Here is a 20995-nt window from a genome sequence, read left to right on the forward strand (position 1 = left end):
GTATATTTTAGGTAGGATGTAAAAAAAAATGCATTTTCTAACTTATTATGTGTCAGTTAGTGCCAATGTGTTTTAGGATAAAAAAGCAAAATGTGCACCATTTTTTTTTTGTGCGGCCCTGCTAGGATACATCAACAGATAACATCCTTATATGTGGTATTTCTGCAATCAGCAGGAGTAGGAACATTTATCTTGGGTTGTTTTTGGTGGTGATTTATAGTAATAGCAAGAAATATGCAACAAAATTAAAAAAAAATTTTTTTTTTGCTTTTTGGGGACAGTTTTTCTTTGATAATAATAATAAAAAAGATTAGAAGATATTCATTACCACCAAATGAAAGCTATATTTGTCCTGAAAAAAAAAACCATGGCATAACCCACTTGGATACACTAAGTATCTGCAATGATATGACCCCCAGTCATGAAGGGGTTAAGGGTAGTTTGACTACCACAATATGATGGCACTTGTAGTTCATCAACAGCTGCAGAACCACAAGTTCTCTAAATATGTTCCAAAGTATTTATAATCCATCACTACACCATTGGCTTCAACAAATACATCAGCTGAAATATAGCTGTAAATGGAGGTCAGTATTTTCTTCCTGGCTGGTGTGAGACTTGATAAAAATGGTCTGTAAAAGGTAGCTGACAGGATGTTATTTCATGTTCTGAAAAATAGCAAAGATCGGATGCCATCTCCTCTGTGTTCTCTTCTCCTTAAGTGTTTCATACCGGCTTATTCAATAATATATCAAAAGTGTGCTCCTTGATTTGTTTGAGAGGTGGCCAGGGTTTCAAATAAGAGCAATCTATTTCAGACTGGTAATCTTCATACGGGGTGACTGGGCACATTTCACAGCACAAAACTGTCAAGGAAACCCTAATAAACTGTAAAATATTGAAGGTTGGCCTAAGAATAAGAATGACAATGTTAAGTCATTTTCCAATATTCATATTATTGGTAATTAATGAATTGGTCGATTCTTAATATCCAGTTGTGTGATTCTGTAAAGAGAAAAAAATTCTAGAACAAGAGTCACTGCTACAGAGACTTGCTGAAATTACATCTAACCCCTCCCTTGCCTTGTCCTCTGTCCAGCTCAGAATTGTCTTCATTTAAGTTGAAAGTGTAAATCAAGAGAAAAAATAATAATATATATATATATATATATATATATATATATATATTATATATATATATATATATATATACATATATGTACATCTCTGTATTGCATGCACATTTGTTCCTGGGGGGGGGGGCTCCTTAGACTCTATGCTTTAGCCTTTGTAAATAAAGAACATTTGCTTTAGTTGAGCTTTAAAGTCCTTGAATAAACACTTGACCCATGTGTATGGTATGTCATCTGAAATGTGTTTAGAAATAGAGGAAAAAAAAGTAGCTGCACATCTTTTCTTTCTCCTTTTAGATCAGTGACCATATCACTGAAAAGTAAGGTTTAGAAGTTAGCAATCTGAATATACCCCATATTACCAAAAGTATTGGGACACCTGCCTTTACACACATATAAATCTAAATGGCATCCCAGTCTTAGTCCGTAGGGTTCAATATTAAGTTGGCCCATCATTTGAAGCTATAACAGCTTCAACTCTTCTAGGAAGGCTGTCCACAAGGTTGAGGAGTGCATCTATGGGGATGTTTGACCATTCTTACAGAAGCGCATTTGTGAGGTCAGGCACTGATGTGGACAAGAAGGCATGGTTCTCAGTCTCCACTCTAATTCATCCCAAAGGTGTTCTATCAGGTTGAGGTTAACCTGGTTGAGGATTCTGTGCAAGTCATTCAAGTTCCTCCACCCTAAACTCGCTCATCCATTTCTTTATGGACCTTGATTTTTCCACTGGTGCTCATGTTGGAACAGGAAGGGGCCATCCCCAAATTATTCCCACAAAGTTGGGAGTATGAAATTGTACAAAATGTCTTGGTATGCTGACGCCTTATAAGTTCCCTTCACTGGAACTAAGGGGCCAAGCCCAACCCCTGAAAAACAACCCCACACCATAACCCCCCCTCCACAAAATGATTTGGACCAGTGCACAAAGCAAGGTAAATGCAATATTGAACCCTATAGACTAAGACTGGCCATACACCTATAGATTATCTGCAGATTTTCTATGGTCAGGTGGAAAAAGTGTAACAGATTCCTCCATCTACGCTGAACTGTGTGGATGGAGGAATTTCCCACTTTTTCCATCTGACCATAGAAAATTTGCAGATAATCTATAGGTGTATGTCCAGTCTAAGTCTGGGATGAAATTAAAGTTCATGTGTGTGTAAAGGCAGGCGTCCCAATACTTTTGGTAATAAGCACTCTCAGCCCTACCCTGCACAGATTTTCTAGATTACAGGACAAAAATCTAAATGCTAGCTGACAGATAGTGACTATCATTGAAGGTTGGTTAACCCTTCACATGCAAAATTGGTGCATGTTCTTAACATGTGCCACTCACAGTATCAACTGTAACAAATCTGAGCCTTAAAGGTTCACCCATGGAGCTTTTATAGTCATATTATATGCCTAGCATATAGCATTCTGTCTCCTAATTATGGCCTCCCTGTTCCTGCTCACACCCGGTGAAGTGATCCCCTGAGGGCCACAACCTGGAGACCACTACAGCAAAATATTTTGTTGGACACTAAGGTCACCAGCCCATCATTCCTCTGCAAGCTCTTCTGGTAAAGACCAGGTGCCAAATAGACTTCATGCCTTGAGTAAGTCACTATCACCTATTGATGTGAATCTTGTAACAGTAAATTATGAGCTCAGCCATGATGCAGCCTGCTGAAGACAGTTTGACCTTCAATAAACTATGCAAACAGCTCTCTGAATTTTTGAAAAGATTTTCTGCAAGAAGTTAATGCATAATGCTTAAATCTCAAGAGCAGCATTCAGTCTTTTGCAAGCCCAGTTGTTCCTTCACTTAGTTCTCCAGCAATTTTTGCTACAGCTTCAGAACCAAAGATGCCTCTTCATTCTCTGGAGACTGCATTAGATTCACAGTCAGTACCTCACTGCTCTATTTCTCCTGCCATCCTAAAAATTTTTTGATTCAATGTACCAAAGTGGTCACCATCATTTCCCTTTTCCAAGTAGAACCTCATACCTTACCCAGTAAATTTCTCTTTCTTCAAGAAATTAGCTTATAGTTATACCTTCAGCAATGATGAAGACCAGTAGGGGAGATTATATATATGTACAGTAAAACCTTGGATTGCGATCATAATTTGTTCCGGACACAAGCTTGTAATCCAAAGCACTTGTATATCAAAGCAAATTAAGAAACAAGTGAAGAATAAATGAAGAAATTAAGAAATAATGTAAACTCAGATAATTTTTTCCACAACCATTTATTCATAATTCCTTCAGTTTATAGTCCATATAAAAAGATTATAACAATGTGATAGGTTGTGTAACCATAAAATGTCTACCCACAAATGGAAGCCTCCATAAGGGAATTTGAAGAGAGGCACCTCTAAGTGTAGCAATATGGTTACATTTAAAGCGGAGGTCCACCCTAAAATGGACCTCCGCTCATCGGAATCCCCCCCCCCTCCGGCGCCACAATCGGCACCTTTCAGGGGGGAGGGGGGTGCAGTTACCTGGATAATCCAGGTAACTGCACCCACTTCCGGGCTAGCTGTCTGCGGAACGAGCGTAGGTTACGCCCCCGTTCCGCAAGCGCCCGCCCCCTTCAGCAAGTGCCCCGCTGCCTGCTGGGAAACACACAGCTCCCAGAGGCAGCGGGGACCGTCCGGATTGCGCCGCGCGGCTCGCGCATGCGCAGTAGGGAACCGGGAAATGAAGCCGAAAGGCTCCATTTCCTGATTCCCATACCCAAGATGGCGGCGGGACCCGGCAGCCGAGCGAGCGATCGGCTTCGGGTGCCGACATCGCGGGCGCGCTGGACAGGTAAGTGTCACTATTTAAAAGTCAGCAGCTGCAGTATTTGTAGCTGCTGGCTTTTAAAAAAAAAAAAAAAAAACGCGGAGTCCCGGTGGACTCCCGCTTTAATGAAAGTACAACATTTAGCAACTCACATGGTTGATGATTAAAAGAGGCACATCTGTGTATGCAGTCATCTGTTGTAAAGCTGTTCAAATAGACCATCCTCTGCATCGACGTCTCGCACTGCTGTCAGTCTGTAATCGTGACCCGGAAGACTACCCTGCAGCAGAGCAATCTGAAAGCAAGGCTTGAAGCACTCATGGAGCACAGCGTGGAAGGGATGACGTTGATAGCGGTGCGGAGGATGGCCTATATGGCCCGCTTTACCCCCGATTCCTGCATACTTTTTCTGTTTTAATCATCAACCATGTAAATTGCTAAATGTTGTTCCTTCACTAAATGTAACCATATTGCTACATTTAGAGGTGCCCCTTTTCTCTTTTATACTCAGTTGTAACATTAAAACATTGCTTGTTTATCAAGTCCAAATCAATTTGAAAACATTGCTTCTCTTGCAAAACGCTAAGAAGGTTTTACTGTGTTTGTATATATATATATATATATATATATATATATATATATATATATATATATATATATATATATTCAGAGAGTCTAATTGCTTGAGAATAGTACAGAACAGAACCTTCCCCAGTGTCATGTGACTTGTTAGTGTTACAAGGTTTCAGGTATAAATTGGGAGCAGGTGTGTTTAATTTGGTGTTATCGCTCTCACTCTCTCATACTGGTCACTGGAACTTTAACATAGAACCTCATGGCAATGAACTCTCTGAGGTTCTGAAAAAAAAGAATTGTTGCTCTACCTAAAGATGTCCTAGGCTATAAGAAGCTTGCCAAGACCCTGAAACTGAGCTGCAGCACGGTGGCCAAGACCATACATTAACAGGGCAGGTTCTACTCAGAACAAGCCTCACCATGGTCGACCAAACAAGTTGAGTGCATATGCTCAGCATCATATACAGAGGTTGTCTTGGGTAAATAGACTTATGAGTGCTGCCAGCATTGCTGCAGAGGTTGAAGGGGTGGGGGGGTTTGAGCCTGTCAGTGCTCAGACCATACGTCACAAACTGCATTGAATTGGTCTGCCTGGCTGTCGTCCCAGAAGGAAGTCTCTTCTAAAGATGATGCACAAGAAAGCCCACAAACAGTTTGCTGAAGACAAGCAGACTAAAGATATGGATTACTGGAACCATGTCCTGTGGTCTGATGAGGCCAGTATAAACCTATTTGGTTCAGATGGTGTCAAGCGTGTGTGGCAGCAACTAGCTGAGAAGTACAAAGTCAAGTGCGTCTTGCCTTCAGTCAAGGATGATGGTGGGACTGTTATGGTCTGGGGCTCCATGAGTGCTGCCGGCACTGGGGAGCTACAGTTCATTGAGGGAACCATGGATGCCAACATGTACTGTGACATACTGAAGAGAAGCATGATCCCCTTCCTTCAGAGACTGGGCTGCAGAGCAGAATTGCAACATGATAACGACCCCAAACACACCTCCAAGATGACCACTGCCTTGCTAAAGAAGCTGAGGATAAAGGTGATGGACTGGCCAAGCATGTCTCCAGACCTAAAACCTATTGAGCATCTGTGGGGCATGCTTAAATGCAAGATGGAGGAATGCAAGGTCTCTAACATCCACCAGATCCATGATGTCATCATGGAGTAGGGGAAGAGGTCAACTCCAGTGTCAACCTGTGAAGCTCTGGTCAACTTCATGCCCAAGAGGGTTAAGACAGTGCTGGAAAATAATGGTGGCCACACAAAATATTGACACTTTGGGCCCAATTTGGACATTTTCACTTAGGGGTGTACTCAATTTTGTTGCCGGCGGTTTAGACATTAATGGCTGTTTGTTGATCTATTTTGAGGGGACAGCAAATTGATGCTGTTATGCAAGCTGTACACTCACTACTTTACATTGTAGCAAAGTGTAATTTCTTCAGAGTTGTCACATGAAAAGGTATATTAAAATATTTACAAAAAACTTTTGTGAGAAACTGTATATATAGTTTCACGTCAGACTCTCTGAGCGACTAAAAGATAAGCTAGCATAATAATTCCCGATACTCTTAGCAATCAAGAGTTAAATAAGTCTAGGACCTCCTTTTACTTGAGCTCCAGCAGATTTTCTCTGCTTAAATGTCTTCTCCTTTTTCTGTAACCTAATAAATGCCTAAGCTTATAGTGTTGGGTTTAGATAGGCCCACCTTGTCTAACAAATAACATCAACACTGCCATCAGTCTAATCTCTGTCTCTTTTGTAAAGCTCTAGGCCACTTTCTGTCCTCCACTTGTCTGTTACCATTCCTTTAAATTCATCATCTCATCATCTCATCATCTCATATCTTCCTTGCTTTGCCTACAGGGCCTCAAAAGAACAACTGACATACTAACTACCATTTGCCATTGTTCCCCATCATTCTGGGTATGCTCTGGTTACAGACCCACAATCTGTGCATCAACTGGCCTGCTAGAGAAATATAGATATTAATACGCAAGACAGTTTTTTTTTTGCTTACAATGACTGCTTGTTTGCATCTAAACTAGACTTCCCTCTTTCCTTCCATTTATTTATGGGTTACAGTTTAGGGATGCAGTTACAGTATGTGTAAAAAGAAATGCTGGATTCAAAATACAGTACATATTGATTTTCCTTTTGGCCTTTGCTAGTTTTTTTTTTGAGGGACACCTAAAGCTCTTTATATACTGTGGTTTTCATTAATATCATCATATCAGCATGTGTGTCGCATCACTTTCTTAAACTAAATCTCTTTAAACCTGGGTTGATAATCCCCCAACCCCCCACCCTTGCCCCCCTCCATGACTTTTCCTCCACTCATGCATGGGTACTAGGTGTAATCCTAGACTCTGACCTGTCCTTTCAGCCCCAAATTCAATTGTTGTCAAAAGCTTGTAGACTTCACCTCTGTAACATCTCTAAAATTTCCCCATTTTTAACTAAGGAAACCACCAGGCTACTGATTCACTCCCTTGTTATGTCCCTTCTCATAGGCCTACCTCTCCATGGGCTATCCTTGCTTCAGTCTACCGAGAATGCTGCTGCCAGACCTCATCTACCTTACCAACCGCTCAGTGTCTGCTCTCCACCAATCCCTACACTGGCTTCTGATTGCCCAGCAAATGAAATTCAAAATATTAACAACAATATACAAAGCCATTCTGCCCTGATCGACATCACCAATCTTGTCTCCAAATATCACCCAAACTGTCCTCTCCACTCCTCTCAACTCATCTCAAGACCTTCTGCTCTCAAGCAACCTTGTCTCCTCCTCCCATGCTTGTGTCCAGGACATCTCCAGAGCCTCTCCCATTCTCTGGAACTCTCTACCTCAATCTGGCTATTTTCTACTCTGAATGACTTTAGCCGATCCCTGAAAACTCAGGTCTGCAGGGAAGCCTATCATGCCTCCAACTGATCTTTTATTGCTTCCATCAGCATATCCCCACAGTCACAACCTTTTGTACCACTTGCTCCACCATATTAGATTGTAAGCTCCTATAAGCAGGACCCTCTTAACCCTCTTGTATTTTATTGTATTCTAACTGCACTGTCTCCCTTTTATATTGTAAACTGCTGCATAAATCCTGTATAATAATAATAGGCATGCTGCTGAACAGAAAGAAATAGCTCCTGTCCCTTTACACTTCCTTCTGTTTTGCATTTTGCTTTAACTATCTGTAGCTACCAGTAGTTGGAATGCTTGGATAGACATGTGTCTAGACAACATCTAACAAGCATCAGATAACAATAAATTATTTCAGTGGCTTTTTTTAGTCCCTTTGGTCATAGTGCTTTATAATAGGCTAGATTTTCAGGGAGCACACAGCAAAAGTTTTCAAGAGAAACCTGCCAGATAATATTTAGCTTCATTTGATTTATGTATTTTCAAGTGAAAAGATAAGATCAGTGGACCTGAATGTCATAACCAAGGTCTTGGAACTTGGTGAGCACTTTCTGTCAATTGCAATGATACTCTGCTCGGTATGGATGCATTGTGCCATGGTACACGTCTGGGATTCAAAGCTGTGTCATGCTATCTCTTCTGTGACATGGAAGACAAGTGACACAAGTCTTACTGAAGTGATAGACTGCATTTACAAGCCAACTGGATAAAATGAACTGTTTGGCCTGTTGTTTCCTTTTACAGGACAACAACTGCAAGTTGAGAACAAAAACATATTGAGACACAGTATTATCCTTTTCGAACCTGCGTGGTACCACAAGGTCACACAGTTGGTTTCCTTGTGCTTTGGTTATTCCAAAGCACATGGAAATTCTCTAAAGAGCTTGAGCTCAAACTTATACAAGCCATGTCAGCATGTGCTGGTCTTGTATAAAATCTACAACAAAGAAACAATGTACCAACCAACAGAAGTCCCGTTATATAAAATTCTATCTATCTATCTATCTATCTATCTATCTATATATGTATATACATATACAGTATCTCACAAAAGTGAGTACGCCCCTCACATTTATGGAAATATTTTATTCTATCTTTTCATGTGACAGCACTGAAGAAATGACACTTTGCTACAATGTAAAGTAGTAAGTGTACAGCTTGTATAACAGTGTAAATTTGCTGTCCCCTCAAAATAACTCAACACACAGCCATTAATGTCTAAACTGCTGGCAACAAAAGTGAGTACACTCCTAAGTGAAAATGTCCAAATTGGGCCCAAATAGCCATTTTCCCTCCCCGATGTCATGTGATTCATTACTGTTACAAGGTCTCAGGTGTGAATTGGGAGCAAGTGTGTTAAATTTGGTGTTATCGCTCTCACTCTCTCATACTGGTCACTGGAAGTTGTTCAACTTGGCACCTCATGGCAAAGAACTTCTTGAGGATCTAAAAAAAAGAATTGTTGCTCTACATAAAGATGGCCTAGCCTATAAGAAAATTAAAAAAAAAAACTGAAACTGAGCTGCAGCAGGGTGGCCAAGACCATACAGTGGTTTAACAGGACAGGTAACACTCAGAACAGGCCTCGCCATGGTTGACCAAAGAAGTTGAGTGCACATGCTCAGTGTCATATCCAGAGGTTGTCTTTGGGAAATAGACGTATGATGCTGCCAGCATTGCTGCAGAGGTTGAAGGGGTGGGGTGTCAGCCTGTCAGCTCTCAGACCATATGCAACACACTGCATCAAATTGGTCTGCATGGACGTCATCCCAGAAGGAAGTCTCTTCTAAAGATGATGCACAAGAAAGCCCACAAACAGTTTGCTGAAGACAAACAGACTAAGGACATGTTTTACTTGAACCATGTCCTGTGGTCTGAAGAGACCAAGATAAACTTATTGGGTTCAGATGGTGTCGGCAACCAGGTGAGGCGTACAAAGACAAGTGTGTCTTGCCTACAGTCAAACATGGTAGAGGGAGTGTCACGGTCTGGGGCTGCATGAGTGCTGCCAGCACTATAGAGCTACAGTTCATTGAGGGAACCATGAATGTAAACATGTACTGTGACATACTGAAGAAGTGCATGATTCCCTCCCTTTGGAGACTGGGCCGCAGGGCAGTATTCCAACATGATAACGACCCAAAACACACCTCCATGACGACCACTGCCTTGCTAAAGAAGCTGAGGGTAAAAGTGGTGGACTGGCCAAGCATGTCTCCAGACCTAAAGCCTATTGATCATCTATTGGGCATCCTCAAATGGAAGGTGGAGGAGTGCAAGGTCTCTAAGATTCACCAGCTCCATGATGTTGTCATGGAGGAGTGGAAGAGGACTCCAGCTCTGGTGAATGCCATGCCCAAGAGGATTAAGGCAGTGCTGAAATATAATGGTGGCCTCACAAAATATTGACACTTTGGGCCCAATTTGGAAGTTTACACTTAGGGGTGTACTCACTTTTGTTGGCAGTGGTTTAGACATAATGGCTGTGTATTAAGTTAGTTTGAGGAGGCATCACATTTACACTGTTATACAAGCTGCACACTCACTACTTTACATTGTAGCAAAGTGTAATTTCTTCAGTATTGTTATATATATATATATATATATATATATATATACACACTCTGTATATGATTCATTCATTATGAGTGGTAGTTTTAGTCATGTTGTCTGCATTCTAAAATACATTTTTATAATAGAAAAAAAATATTAATCAATTAATAGTTAACATATTAATAGTTATCATAGACTTTGAGTGTCAGTCTCTCAAGGAACACAAAAGATAGGATGGCTGCACACTCCTTGCAAAAACAGCTATATTCCTGTACAAAATCCATTAAAACAAATAGTGCTGATAAGGTAGGGGAGGAAAAAGATAGATGTGTTTCGCGCGATAATTCGTGCTTTATCAATACCACAAAGCAATGTAGTCTGCACACTCTCTCTATGTATATAATAACATGGTGAAACAGGTGTGCACAATCAATTAAATACAACCATTATCTCGAGCTTCACATATGTGCAATAAGGATACACAAAAGTACCAATCAGCACTCAAGTGTCCCCTTGCACAGAAATGGAGCTCATGGTATAGAAAGTGACAAGGTATAATGAGCTAGTATGCACCTCATACTAGCTCATTATGACATACTTAACTGAGAACGAAGCCCCTGCATTGTATCCCGGTCAACGCAGAGGGAGCTGACATTTTCACCTCTGCATTTCTTCCGGGTTCACAGCTCTGGTGCTGTGAGTAGTCAGCATCCCAATAACGGCCACGGTATGCTGGATGTTCACCAAACTTTCACTGCGAATGTGTCACTGATGTCAGCGGCTGCATGCAGGGTGAATATCTCCTAAACCATGCAGGTTTAGGAGATATTCATTTTACCTACAGGCAAGGCTTGTTATAAGCCTACCTGTAGGTAAAAATTCAAAAAAGGGGTATTCAACTGCTTTAAGTTTAGGTTCATGACCGCAGACATACTGTATATATCAGATACTGTAAATGACTCATTGTATTCAGTATATACATCTGAAAACCCATTGGTGTCTATGACAAGCATAGCTCAAACTCTGTCTTTAATGTTTACAGGCTTAAAACACTAATAATGTTGTGTCTCTTTTTCTTTGTAATCTGTTATCACTGGACCATGCAAAGATAGCAGTAGGCAGCAGTCTGTTCACTATTCTGTGCTACCATAAAGCACCTATAATACAACATATGCATCTTGTCTGTTGCGATAATGCTTTTACATAGTTGCATAGTTAGCTAGGTTGAAAAAAGACACAAGTTCATCTTGTTCAGCAAATAGAAAAAAATTTACACAGCTTTTTACCCATAGTTGATCCAGAAGAAGGCAGAAAAGTTCATGTCTGAATATAGTCTTTTAGCCAGTTTTCTATCCATTTACAAAACTGAATTTTCTAAGCCTGTATACAAAATCTAAGTATACTATATCCACAGCCATACCTTTGTATTTTTTGCTTACCACCTCAAAAAAAGAAATCAGATTTGTTTGACAACTTCAGCCTTCCGTGACTCCATGCTGGCTATTGCTTACTTAAAATATTATTTTCTAGCGAAAACTCTTCTGTGTGTTTTTTTATTAAACTTTTACTTATTTTCCCGGCCACAGATGCTAAACTAACTGGTATAGCCACCACATTTGCCTTACACCAATCCAGTGGTACCAGGCCAGTGGTTATAGAGTCTCTAAACATTGGAAACAATGGCTTAGAAATAACAGAGCTTGAATCTTTGAGGGCCCATGGATATCTGGTCCAATTGTGTGGTTCAATCATTTTGAACTTTTTCAGCCTTGATTTTTCTTTATACATATTCTGTTTGTTAACTTTTAAATGATGATAGTGTTCCTTGATTTTTTGGTGTGGCTTTCTTCTGGGGCACCTCAAAAGTCCATTGTGGGTATAATACATTAGGATTCCTTCATTTTTATATTTTTTAAATGCCCCTTTCTTTATGTTTATAGCTATTTTAACTGCTTGCCGACCATATAACTTACCTAGTACGTGATCCTGCACTTCTGGGTCTGGGGCACACATGCGCATCGCCAGTGACCCACTTCTGCAGTGATTAGCGGGAGCTGATCTGTGGGTACCTTGGACTCTATGTCCACTGGCCCTGACCGATCATTTGGCAGAGAGCCAGAATGGGGATCTGCCTATGTAAACAAGACAGATGAATGAATGAATGAATGAAATACTTGTATAGCGCACAATGCGAACTGAATTGCCTCTAGGCGCTGTGGCAAGCTTTGATCATCTGCTAAAAGAGGAAGGTCTTGAGTTTTTTCCTAAAAGCCAGGTGATTTTCTTCCAGGCGGATGTTGATTGGTAGAGCATTCCATAGCCGAGGCCCTTGGACAGCGAATCTCCGATCCCCCTTGGATTTATACTGGGCTTTGGGCACGAGGAGGAGGTTTTTGTTGGCTGATCGAAGACTGTGGTTTGGTCGTTCTGTCAGTAGGAAAGGTATTGATTCTGTGTTCCTGTAAAGCAGGGACATGGATAAATGACTTCCCCTAGTTAAAAATACCAACAAAAGAAAGCTCTATTTGTGAGAAAAAAAGGACATGTTTTATTTGGGTACAGCATTGCACGGGCGCGCTATTGTCAGTTAGACTAACGCAGTGCCATATCACAAAAAATTGCCTGGTCAGGAAGGGGGTTAAATGGTTAACTTTGAATGTGAGATTTTATTTTTAGCCTTTTAAATGTATTGCCTGTGGGAAAATATTTTGCAGTGTGTTTGCATATAGTTGATTTCTTTAACCACTTTAGTGAAACAACAGTGTAGTGCTGATGTACGCAATAAAATAAAACAATACATGTGCCTGAATGCAGTATGTATATATAGAAAACAAGTTATGTGTGGAAAACAATAATAAATGTGCTTGAACACAATCAGTGCATAAATCAAACACAGGGCAACAGTCCACAGAAATGTTAAGAAAAGGGCTCTTCCTGTTGAAGTGACACCAAACCAATGGGGACAGGAAACAGATTGTCTGTATTCACTCAAAGCCATACTTCAAAGGTAAGTAAATAAGTACTCTTACCAACCGGAATGGACACACATGTCATACGACAGTGGGTCAAAAAGGCTCAAGATCCTGTAAGGTCTGGATCAGGCGCTGTACACAGGAGGAGGTCAAGCAGATCCGATGCGGGGTCCCCGACTCTCGGTCCCAAGGCTCCACAGACACTATAAAGTCAAAATGGATGTCACCCCGAACAGCTCCTTATAGACTCCAAAAGGCATGTGGGAAAAAGAAGGAGGGCTCCAGATAGTGCAGGTCAAACCAGGAGGTTTATTGGGATATGTCTTATATCAACAATGACACAATAAAAGTGATCACAAAAAATATAAAACGAAGTATAAAAAGCAATGTGGGGTTTAGTAAATGCTATCCCGATGCGTTTCGACAATAGGTCTTCAACTGGGGCAAATCTCTGTCCTTTCACATTGCTACTGAATAAATACATTTCCTAACAGGGTGGTCCGAAAATCACCTAGACAACATGCTATCCATGCTAAACGCACTTATGGCTGTACAAAGCATAGAAGGCATGATGTATCCTACAATGACAAAGGATATCTAAACCTTAGTTTGTAAACAAGTTACTTTAAAAGGATTACAGAGTATGATAATGTGGTTTAAAATGGAGACCGAGCTCAATGCTTTGTACAGCCATGAGTGCATCTAGTGTGGATAGCATGTCGTTTGAGTGATTTCCAGCCCTGCCCCTTTTGAGGACGGACCACCCTGTTAGGAAATTTATTTATTCAATAGAAATGTGAAGGGACAGAGATTTGCCCCAGTTGAAGACCTTCTAGTGTTGAAACGTGTCGGGCTAGCATTTACTGTACCCCACATTGCTTTTTATACGTCATTAAGACTTTTACAAAGTGTGGCCACATACAGAGATGCAACATGCAGGGAACTCAATCAGGCGTTTTTGGAGCATAAATTACACATATCATTTCTTGATTAGCTCTTACACTTTTGAAGGCCCTGGAGCACCAGGTCAATAGAAACACCTCAAAAATTACCCAATTTTTGGAAAGAAAACAACCGATCGTATAACCTATGAAGAATAATGAGTCTTTTGAACATGTCATTTTTTTCTACAAGTTTTTGGAAAATGTGTAAAAAAAATGAAAATGCTTTTTTTTTTTTTTACACAAAGTTGTCCATTTATACAATATTTCTAACACATAGCATGTACATACCAAAAATTACACCCCAAAATAGATTCTCCTACTACTCCTAAGTACAGTGATACCATATGTGGGAGACTTTTACACAGCCTGGCCACATAGAGAGGCCCAGCATGTAGGGAGCACCATCAAGCGTTCTATGGGCATAAATGTCAAATCTTATTTGACTACCTATTACACTTTTCTGAGGCACTCTAGTGACATGGATGAGAACTGATGTGGCATGGATGAGCAAGAATGGGGATGGATGAGCCGTGGATGGGGATGGCTGAGTATGGATGGGATGACTGAGCATGAATGAGTATGGCTAGAGTACGGCCGGGGGTAGGGCTGGGTACAACTGAGTAGGGCTGGGTACTACTGGGTACAGCTGAGTACGGCTGAATGTGGCTGGGTATGGCTGAGTATGAGTGGGTATGACTGGGTATGGATGGGGGTGGATGGGATGGCTGAGCATGGATGGATGGATGAGTATTGCTGTGTATGGATGGATGGCTGAGCATGGATGCGTATTTCTGATTAGAGATGGATGGCTCAGCATGGATGGATGAGTATTTCTGAGTATGGATGGATGGAAGAGTATTGCTGAGTATGGATGGATGGAAGAGTATTGCTGAGTATGGATGGATGGATGAGTATTGCCGAGTATGGATGGATGGATGAGTATTGCTGAGTATGGATGGATTTATGATTATTTCTGAGTATGGATGGATGGCTGAGCATGGATAAGTATTGCTGATTAGGGATGAATGGCTGAGCATGGATGGATGAGTATTGCTGAGTATGGATGGATGGATGAGTATTGCTGAGTATGGATGGATGGCTGAGTATGGATGAATGAGTATTGAGGTTGGATGGATGGCTGAGCATGGGTGGATGAGTATTGATGAGGATGGATGGCTGAGTATTGCTGATTATGGATGGGGATAGGTGGAATGGCTGAGCATGGATGGATGGATGGCTAGATGAGGCAGGAATTGTCACATACCAGTGCTGTGGGCACTACACATCCAGCCCACAGTGCTGTTGCATCTGATCTCTCCCCTCTCCACTCACACTGTACTGATCGGTACGGACAGGGGAGAGAGGAACCGGCTATGATGCCGGTTTGTTTACAAGTGATTGCTCCATCATTTGACGGAGCGATCACGTGATAAACACCTGCTGTCAGTGGCCATTTACCATGATCCGTGATGCGCTGGGTCCTCCGGACATGGCGGTCATGGATATTCCCTGGGGGGTGCCCTAAAGGGGTGCGCAGGAGCGCGATTCTGAGAGGACGTCAATGTAAGCCCTCCCAGAGTTATTGAACCGCGCTGTAGCCGTCATTTGGCTATGGCGTGGTCGGCAAGCGGTTAAAGACATGTTCCCTCCCAGTCAAAAGCTTGAAGAGTAGCCTTCAGCCTTGAAAAATTTGCTCTCGTAAAGTTAAGTGTTTTTATCTTTCCAGCATATACTTATTGTACAGCTAACATTAAATTAAATCATATTATGGTCACTACTACCCAGATGTTCATTTACGTTAACATTAAGAAAAAGTTCTGCATGGTTTGAGATTACCAGGTCCAGCAAAGCATAATTTGTAGTTAGGGTCTCCATAAAAGTAATAGTTGAAATTAGGGCTGCACCCATACCGATACTAGTATCAATATTGGTGCCGATATCGAGCATTTGCACAAGTACTTGTACTTGTGCAAATGCTCCCGATGCTTGACCCGATACTTGGACAGTCAGGAACGGTCGGTGCGGCAGTGGAGGGAGTTATAATCATGATCTACCTGCCCAGTTTTCAATAAAGCCTCCCTTTCAGCTGCTTTATTGAAAACCACGCTGGGAGATTGGTGATTGTAACTCCCCCCACTGCAGCACGATCATTCCTGACTGTCCCCTGTGTCCTCCTCTTGCCCCCCTCTGGTCCTTCTCTGTGTCCTCCTCTGGTCCCCCCTGTCCTCCTCCAGTCCCCCTCTGTGTCCTCCTCTGTGTGCTCCTCTGGTTCCACCTCTGTCCTCCTCCGCCCCCTCTGTGCTCCTTCGACCCCCTGTCGCAGATCTTTCAGGAAGGAGAGCAGAGGAAGGAGACGGTAATGTAATTTACTGGCGCCTTCCTTTTCTGAATGGACAGAAGCTTCTGGCTCCTGTCCATTCATCTTCAGTGCAGCTGAGGCTGCAGAGAAAAGGGCTGGGGAATCTTTGTTGGGGACTAGGGAATCCTCTGTCTCATATGGGAGATGTCAGGGGTCTGTTTAGACCTCTGACATCTCACCAAAGCCCCCCCTCCCAAAAAAAGAAAACATTGTAATAAATAAATATATAAAAAAATAAAAATAAGACATAAAATAAAATAAAAACTCACACCGTCTACTCCCCCCAAAGAAAGAAAGCATTGTAAAAAAAACAACAAACAATATATAAATTGTAAAAAATAATTTAAAAAAATTAACTGTAAAAAATTTAATTGTAGAAAAAAAAAAATACTGACACAGTCCATGCCTCATCAGTGCCCATCAGTGCCACCTATCAAGGCCCATAATAGTGCCACTGTCGCATGACATTAAAAATAATATTGGTAATTGGTATTGGCGAGTACTTGAAAAACAGTATCGGTACTTGTACTTGGTCTTAAAAAAGTGATATTGGTGCTACCCTAGTTGAAATCCCCCAACATTACCACTGTCCGGGCCTCTGAAGCCCTTTTTATCTGTGCATAGAGTGGAGTCTCCACCTCCTCATTAACACTGGATGGCCAATAACAAAAACCTATAATTAACTTTGAAAAACACACACCCATATGCAACTCTACCCATAATACCCCAATACCATCACACTCTCCATCAAAAAGTTCCTCTTTCACACTCACTTTAAATTCACTTCTCACATAAAGATATAAACGGCTACCTTTTGTTTTACCCTGTCTCTATTAAAGAGATCACAACTAGGAATATTAATAGCCCAGTCATGTGAAGACAAGATTTAGCAACACCAATTTAATCATAGTTCTCTTCATGCACCAAAGCTTCCAACTCTACTATTTTGCTTGGCCGACTTCTGGCATTGAAAAAGCACTTTCATTTATTGTCACATATTGCACATGTATTTTGCATATCTTTTTTAGTAGTATAAACAGTACCATAATTGTCAATGGTTGTCTGTAACATGGTAAACTCCCTCATCACCTGCAAAAACTTTCCCCCCCATCTTCCCCCTCTCCTTTAGTGTCTAATCTCTGTCTGATGTGTTTGCCCCATTATATTCTCCCTTCCTCCTCATTCCTAGTTTAAATGCTCCTTCCCATAAACCAAACCCCCAGCACAGCAGACCCCCTTACATTTAGGTACAAATCACATTACTATAATTATTATAATATAAGCCATCTTTATCCTATATATATATGTAAGCTTTTCAAATTTCTTTTTTGTATAACAATGAAATAAAAAATAAAAATTTACAACCACATTTCAGGTCTTCCTACATCACATTAGTGTTTGAGAAACCATTTTCTCAGCCTGCTACTCCACCTCAGTCTCTTAAAATTTCTTTCATTTTTAAATTTTAAAGCCTGAATGCAAAAGATTTGCTTTGCAAGGTACATTAAACATTTATTTAACAGTGGCGCTAAAAGTGAAAAAATCACCTACTTGTGAAAAAGGTGAAAACATTTTTGCACAGTGGCATAGCATAAGCCAAGCATCATAAAAATAACACAAATGCAATATGTATAGATAAACAATACAGAAATCCACGTGAACAATGTGTAAAGATCCCCACAATATATGTGGATGAATAGTAAAGAGATCCACATGAACCGTACCACATAGCTCAAACAAATAATGTGAAAAACACAAAACAAACAATAGTCCTATGACACGTAAGAAAATAATCGTCCCCTTAACCACTTGCAGACCGGACCATTTTGCTGGTCAAAGACCAGACCACTTTTTGCGATTCGGCACTGCGTCGCTTTAACTGACAATTGCGCGGTCGTGGCTCCCAAACAAAATTGACGTCCTTTTTTTCCCACAAATAGAGCTTTCTTTTGGTGGTATTTGATCACCCCTGCGGTTTTTATTTTTTGCGCTATAAACAAAAATAGAGCGGCAATTTTGAAAAAAAACGCATTCTTTTTTACTTTTTGTTATAATAAATATCCCCCAAAAATATATAAAAAAAAAAATTTTTCCCTCAGTTTAGGCCGATACGTATTCTTCTACATATTTTGGTAAAAAAAATCGCAATAAGCGATTATTGATTGGTTTGCGCAAAAGTTATAGCGTTTACAAAATAGGGATAGTTTTATAGCGATCCCGATGGCAGGGCGGCATTGAATATTGGACGTACCTGTACGCCAATATGCCTGCCCGTGCCATCGACGTACATCGTCGTGTGCTGGTCGGGAAGTGGTTAAGCAACAACTAGTTCCACTTCAGTAAGGAGTGATCCAAATTGACAGGAGTGCCCAACTTCCAGTAAATGTAAAATGGAACACTGAAGGTACCATCATAGCAACACCCTTCCAAAGCCCCTCATGCAGGTAATACAGCGTACTGGATAAACAGAGATAAGTAATGGGTACTCTTACCCGAAGGTGTGGACCCACACACCTTAGTGGTGAGTCAGTCAGGCGTCAAGCTGTAATGAACAGCAATCCTCTCAAAGGGATGGTGTGAACCTCCACTCCGCCACGCCGTCTTCCGTACTCTGTATAAACGGGGGGTGTCCAATGTAGGATATCCTCAGCATAAATTCCAAAGTAGGAAGTACTCACATCATAGTAGGTGTATCAAAAATAAGAAAGGGGAAAAGAAAAAGGGCCTCCTCATAGAGTAGATTAAATCCAGTAAAGAAATACGTTTATTAAAAAATATATAAAATTAGAAATACATACATGTACAAGCCCACAGTGAAGAGGGGTACAAAAAAGAAAAACAACAACGAAGCTGTCGCCTGGATGCGTGGAATATATTGCTAGCAGGCTAAGTACCCGACATGTTTCCTAATAACTTGCTTCAACTGGGGCAACATGACTGACTCACCACTAAGGTGTGTGGGTCCACACCTTCGGGTAAGAGTACCCATTACTTATCTCTGTTTATCCAGTACGCTGTATTACCTGCATGAGGGGCTTTGGAAGGGTGTCGCTATGATGGTACCTTCAGTGTTCCATTTTACATTTACTGGAAGTTGGGCACTCCTGTCAATTTGGATCACTCCTTACTGAAGAGGAACTAGTTGTTGCTTAAGGGGACGATTATCTTCTTACGTGTCATAGGACTATTGTTTGTTTTGTGTTTTTCACATGATTTGTTTGATCTACGTGGTACGGTTCACGTGGATCTCTTTACTACTCATCCACATATATTGTGGGGATCTTTACACATTGTTCACGTGGATTTCTGTATTGTTTATCTATACATATTGCATTTGTGTTATTTTTATTATGCTTGGCTTATGCTATGCCACTGTGCAAAAATGTTTTCACCTTTTTCACAAGTAGGTGATTTTTTCACTTTTAGCGCCACATTTTTTGTTTTTTGTTTTCTATGCAATTGTATCATTGTTGATGCTGGCTGCTTTATACATTGTTTCTATTTGGTAGCGCAATTATATATATATTGGGGATTTATTTAACAGTGTATGAAACTTAAAAGCAACCATTGTCTCTAGTTAAATTGTGTTTAAAAAGAGCCTATCAAAGTAAAGGGTCAATACTTACCCCTCCCACCATGTGTGCCACTTATCCTCACTGTCTTCAGGAGCCATCTCCAGCATCTGGCATATCTTCTTGTCCTGTAGAAGCTGGTAGAAAAAAAACACAGCACACAGGGGGGAATAGGCAGACCCTTGAAGACAGTGGAGAATAGTGGCAGAGGAGAAAAGAGGGGTAAGTATTAACACTATACTTTACAGGGAAGCCCTTTTAAAATACAGTGCAATAAAGTACAGTACAGGACACAGGCTTGATATTCATGGACATTGTGTGGTAGGCTTTTAGCTCCTCAAAGTGCATAGAACTTCAAGGTTCTCCCCAGGCTTCAACTTCTAAGACAAAATTCAGCCCTTGCTTGTGCCACACTGGCACAAGACTTGGTGCACAAAATCCACTAAGTATTCCCCATGAAATGGTGCCCACACTCCAAAGAGGTAGGGGGTTGCCTGTCACAGTTTGCCTATTCTACGTAGATGACCCAGACTTATGGGTTCAGTTGCTGGTTTCAAAGGGGTACAAAGTACAGTTCAAAACTTTACCTCCTCACTGCTTTATTCTTTCGAACCAACCAAAATCTGCCCAAGGACAGTCAGATTTGAAGAGCACCCTGAAGCATCTCTTGTGTCAGTGAGTAGTTGTTCCAGTATCCCTATTAGATAGGTTCAAATGATCCTATTCAAATCTGTTAATGGTGCAAAAACAGGGGTATTCATCCTATAGTGGTCCTGAAATTCCTAAGCAAAAACTACAAATCCCCAAATGTTGTGTGGAATCCATAAGGTCAGTTATTGCCTCTCTTAGACAAGCAAAATACTTTTCCTCCATAGGCATCCAAGATGCCTATGTGCATATCCCCATTTATCAAACTCATCAGTGCTTTCTATAATTTTCAGTAGGAGACAAGAACTTCCAGATTGTTGCACTGGATTTTGGCCTATCCTCTGCTCCTAGAGTATTCACAAAGTTTTTTGCACCTCTTTTTCTAAGAACTCAGGGCATCCATGTCGCAATGTCTAGATGACCTCCTCCTAAAGGACTCATTTGCTTTCCAGTTTTCTGCAAATATTCACAGGATTAATGCTTCAGGCTTTTGGTTGGGTGATCGACTTCCAAAAATCTGCCCTCCAAACTTCTC

The sequence above is a fragment of the Lithobates pipiens genome, unplaced genomic scaffold (genome assembly GCF_037356315.1).
Source record: "Lithobates pipiens isolate NorthernLeopardFrog02 unplaced genomic scaffold, aLitPip1_a1.2 Scaffold_13, whole genome shotgun sequence".
NCBI classification, from domain to species: domain Eukaryota; kingdom Metazoa; phylum Chordata; class Amphibia; order Anura; family Ranidae; genus Lithobates; species Lithobates pipiens.